Genomic DNA, 5908 nt, shown 5'->3' on the forward strand with positions numbered 1-5908 from the left:
AGCTGTTCATCTTGATATGTGTCTCCAGATGCTTTGAAGTGGGTACTTACCTCCTGAAAGCTGTAGCCCATTCTCATCTTAATGAACAAATCACCTTGTAAAATATGTGAGGCACCCTATTGATGAAATGGAAATGGTGATGCTGACCCAGCAGCATTGTTCAAGCATGGACATAAATTACCAATTTGGGCCCCATGTCTTTCTTATCAGTACAACCACAGTGATAACTCACCACACTAATTAATTTTCATTTATCACTTTCTAAGTTTATTTTTTTTTTAGTTTAAATATCCTTGACAGCAATGTATTTCACTTAGTGTTTTTAAGGTGGTGTATTTATGTGCTCATAAGGAAGCATTAAGTGATGAAAAAATGTACCTTTTAGATTTTAAACCAAGTGTAACAGCAGAATAGCCAAATGACTATGTGAAAATGGTCTTCTGTAATGAAAGTGGAGCATCATCGCAAGTTTCCGTTCATTTTTAAATGAGTAGTCCACAAAGTTATTGTTCTGGTTGACTCTCACTGCTCTAATAGTTTCCTTTTTTGCCACAGTAGGCAGCTATTTTCAGTGAAAATGACCCTAAAATCAATGGGTTGGTGGAATGCACTTTGCAAATTTCACTGTCATTTGCACAGGTGATTGAGACATCTTGAATTTAAGTGGAAATTGTGGGATAATAGCGGTGCTACAGAAGCAGCCAGAGGTTCACTGCACATATTTACAATTATAATTTCTACATAAAATTGCATGGAAGTTACATCACACACACATACACAGTGTCCTTTAAGCGTGTGCGTTTCCAAAGTGAGGAGTGCTGAATCTCTCTTACAGGGGCATGAACAACAGTAGGCACTGTTCCTCTTTGACCATGAATATCGGCACTAAATTTCATAGACATTTTACTTGTAAGATATCTTGCCATAGTAAGAGTTTCATTGGCTGGTTCGTTCAAAGCAGCCCTTTCATCTGAGGACCAGTTTCATCTGCAGGACCCTTTTGGTTATTAATTCAGCTGGCTACTAAGCTCCTGTGGGACACATTTTGTTCAGAGTCAGAGTGAAAATCAAGCTTAATTGACCTTTAAACTGATATTTAATCTTTGCCAGATTGCAGCGCAGGCTCTAACCCTGTTGCTTGCTGTCAGTTTGAGTCAACATAAATAACCACCACAGACTATAAACTGGCATCCACTCTCAATCACATGCTGTAGACAATTGTTGGTGCCTTGTTCTATACAGCCAGATGTATAAAAGTCAATCTCACTGTGTGTCTCCTAGTATTTGGGTGTAACAAATGTCACTGCCAATGTGTTTCATGATGAAATGGAAATTAAAAGTTTTTGTTCACAGTGAAACACCTCCATCAGTTGGTCTGATGCTGACTGATGAGTTTTCTGTGCTTGAAGTTGCTGAAGTATCTCCAAACATTAATAAGCAAACAATCAAATACAGTTCAAAAGAAGAAAAAAATCTTCCCGTTTGGCAACCAAATCACAGCATCCATCCTCTCAGTGAGGCACAAGGCAAGGCATCAAGGACAAGCACAGTTTCCCAGGGAGTGAAGGAATACACCAGGTTGCCTTTTTATATGCAATTCCAGATGCCTCATTAGGGCTTGATGTCTTTCATCATTATTCTTTCATGTAATTTTGTAGCACACAGCATCTGCACTCTTCTCACAGTGTTTGTTATTTATGTAAATTGTTTTCATTCACAAAGCAAATAAACATCTGTTGGGAAAAAAGAAAAGAAAACGAAATCAAAAGTCACAAGGTGAAGAGACAACATTGGCCCGGTCCTAAGGAGTTTACAACTTACACAATCAAGAAATGGAAGCACCAGCTGTCTTTTTCCATTTAGTGACTCAAGCAGGTGTCTGCCACAAATTTCATTAGAAAATGTCAAATTAGCAGGCTGCTGTAACCACCATTCATTTGGCTTAGTAGTTTTTTCCTGTCACCCTTTAAATTTATAAACAAAAAATCTGAAGTTGATTTTAAAAAGATTCCCATGGTTATGACCTGAAACAAACCATAAGTTCCAAGAGACATGTATTAATATATACATTATATACAGTACATGTAGTATCACAGCTTGACTTTTGTTCAGGAAAATCAGATGCATTCAAATCTGACATTTACTACCAGATATAACCTAAAAGGATGAAAAAAGTGACCAAAAACATTTAAATCTCTCAAACAAGCGTTACCTGACATGCATGTAATTATACCAGACTGCATCAATGTTTACTGGAAGTGGCTAAACAATGACACTGATCAACACTACATAATCCTGGACTTCAGTCCTCTCACTCAGTCACTCCTCTGCTATCCTCAGTATTACAACCTCTGCTCTTTGCCTAGGCAGACATATTGATGTGTAACACACACACACACACACACACACACACACACGCACACACACACACACACACACCAAAGGTTGTGTTGTGTATATATTTCTCAAAGGAGCAAAGTTCTCACACAAATGCACAATTTTTCATGTTCTATTTAGTTTTCTTGCTGGCTGAGACTGCCATGTATTTGTGCGACTTGGTTTTTAGACCAACAGTTACGTTTTATAGTTAGGTGACCTGTAGTGACCTTAGTGATAAATGATATGACCAAAGGGCAAATTTTGGTGACATATGGTGAATCCCAATTCCACTAATTGCATCCACGTTTCTGTCACTTGCGTCTTTGCATCATAGCAGTGCCCACGTAAGATACAGTCATGGCCAAAGATTTTGGCACCTGCATTTCTGTCAGATAAGACACAATGTCTTTGGCATTCTCATGTTTATTTCTTTTGTTTGCATTGGAACAACACAAAAAGCTGAAAAAAAAAGCCAAATCTGATAAATTCCACACAGAACTCCAAAAGTGAACTGACCAGAATTATTGACACCCTCTATTTGGTAGGGATTGTTTTAGCAAACTGTTGCCTATTTACACACAGAGGAGAGGTGTTTCTGGCTACCTAAAAAATCTTATATTCGCTCAGATTTTAGCTCTGTTTTTGTCTTTAGCTGCTAAATGCTCCACAGTGTCCAGGTTTTCACTAAAGATGAAAGCAGAAAGTGAAGTATAACCATAAAACTTTAAATGCAATGAAGAATAAAGACACAACAATGATCAGGAAGTTGCTGCTTAAACACTATACATCTGAGCTTAACCAAGGCTTGGTGGGTTTGTTAGGGAGTTTGAAGTAGTACCTTTCACATTGCACATAGTATTTTGATTAATTGCTATTGAAAAAATATTGATAGGTGCAGCTTTATGTGGGCAGTTAATTTAATTTACTGATGAAGGCTGTTTTATCAGCTGCTGTTTCCAGGGTCAAGAATGGACTTTCATGCTAACACTGATCTGACAGACTCCAGCCTCTGGCGATGCCAGTGGAGTTCTGGACAGAAACGATGTGTTCATGAAAGTTCTACCTGTAGGTAAATTTTATATCTTTGTGCAAGAAGCAACAAAAACACAAAGAGTTAAGTGAAACCTAAGCCCTGACATTTGGTTCTGTTGGTTGGTATATCATTGTAGCCACTAAAGTAATAGCTGACCTTGGTGCAGTAAACATCATTTATTCTTCACAGAATAACTCCCCAGTTGATCTTTAAATGTGAAACTTCAACCACTGAAATGCTGCACAAAAAAAGAGGAAAAAAGAAATCCACACTGCAGTGTTAAACTGTTTTTGACAAACACGGTATTAAACATCACTGGGTGTCTCACTTGTTTTGCTATGCAGTCTTTGCACTGGTGGGTGTAACCTTATTTCAAGGTTTTTCACTCTGCAGAGGTGCATTCTCCCAAAAAAGCCAGACTCCACTTTTATTTGTTTGGTTTTGCTACCTCTAAACTCAAAGTTTATAGCTGAATAAATAAACCTCAAGACGCATCCTGCAGCGTTAATCTCCAGTGGCCCAGTTGAATGGGATTACAATATCCTTTCACCTTTGAAATCCACACTTGTTGCACTGTCTCCAATGGCAGTGGTGCTTTGGCCAATCTTTTAATCACCCTGCTAAAAGAAAGGATTCAAAATAAATTGCTAATGCATCCACATCCAAGCAACAAGGTGCAAATTTGAAATCTGAGTAGCAGTGCAAAGAGCTGAAAGATCTGCATACAGAGTGGCACAACAGTCTCTATATGGGGCTTGAAAATGAAAGCATAGATGCTGTCGCAAGACATTGGGGATCACAATTCAACAAAGATTCTTAGAACTGTCAGGATTTGGCAGCAAGACTCTGACTACTGTTACTGGGGAGATGCACCTTCTGACAGCTTCACTTAGTGCATCATCCCTGTTTTTCAGGGAGCCAAATTATCGTATTTCATATGTCAGTCAAATATGAAAAGATGGCTTTTATCCACTGGTTAAAGCACCAGTGGGAAGTGTTTTTTTTTAACCTTCACATAGATTATCTTCTTTATAAAGTACTTTTTGATTAGAGACTATTAAGTTTAAATTCATTTAGCCCTCTTAAAATTAATCAAACTTAGCAAATGCTTCAGTAGCCTTTATACTTATCTTTTAATGGTTTATTTTAATGGGTAGCGCTAATCCAGATATCTAAATTATTATCAAGATTACAGCAATCACACTGATGTTAAAGATGCATCTGCCTCATCTATCTCTGCAGCCATGCTGAACCCTTTAATTGGCCTCCTTGACCTTTTTTTCATGTCACAGAATCCCTCTTTGAGGGTCTGCCAGTTAGAGTAAACTAATCATTTGCTATGCAGGATGTTGTTATATGGCATTCTAGTATTTACTACACTGGATTGACTGCGTTGTAAGGTAACTTGTCATTACTGCACAGCTGATGTGAATCAACAGTGAAGCCTGACACTGCAGTGGTTTTACACTTGCAGAATCAAGTCCAGCACAGTCCCAGCAAGCGGGAGTCAGCAGTAACACTGATAGAAATGAGAAAAGAAAAGGACAGTCGAGTGTAACAGTCACTGCTTGAGCATGGGGCGCACATTACAATTGTTAGGCTGATTACACTTTTTGACTGACGTGTCCAAATTGGATCTGTCATAACTGTTGGGTCTGTTGGTGTTTTGTAAGGATTCTTACTGTTTGCCGTGTACTTCAGCTGCTGTCTGTAGACATTAAGATTACTTTAAAGCTCCAGTAAGTACTATTTTTATATTAACTATGTATCAGATGTCTGTGTGTAGTGTGAATAGTGTTCAGAGTAACAAAGCCATCATTCAGCTGAATGCAGCTTGAAGTAGGTTTGATATTCATTTATGGAAAAAATGAACCGCTGAGTTGAAAAGAAATAATTACACTGCTCCGAAATGGTGAGCAAATGGTGTGCGGGTGTCACACAAGAGTATCACTTTTTTCCAAATCATTAGGCTTCAGTGCAAAGTCACCTCACTGTCAAGTTCAGTGACTTCCAGCTCTCTACACAACTAATCCAAACTTAGTCTTTTCCTCCGTTTTTTTTTTTCTTTTAAGCACAAATATGCAAGGGGAAAGAAAAAAGCATTTTAGCAGATGTGGCTTAATGCAGTGGTCCCCAACCCCCGGGCCGCGGACCGGTACCGGTCCGTGGATCAACTGGTACCGGGCCGCACAAGAAATCATTAATTATTTCCGTTTTATTTATTATCTGAGTCTGAACGATCTTTTATTTTGAAAAATGACCGCATTCTCTCGGTTACATCTCGGTCACTTGAGCGCCAAAACTGGCTTACTTGTGGACATATTCAGCCTGCTCAATGAACTCAATCTGTCACTTCAGGGGAAAATGACAACTGTCTTCAAGTTGGCAGATAAAGTAGCTGCATTTAAAGCCAAACTGGATTTGTGCGTACGGCGCGTCAACAGAGGTATTTTGGACATGTTTCAAACATTAGCGGGGATTTGGGGTGAGACTGAG

Source organism: Monopterus albus, unplaced genomic scaffold (genome assembly GCF_001952655.1).
Source record: "Monopterus albus unplaced genomic scaffold, M_albus_1.0 scaffold22.1, whole genome shotgun sequence".
NCBI classification, from domain to species: domain Eukaryota; kingdom Metazoa; phylum Chordata; class Actinopteri; order Synbranchiformes; family Synbranchidae; genus Monopterus; species Monopterus albus.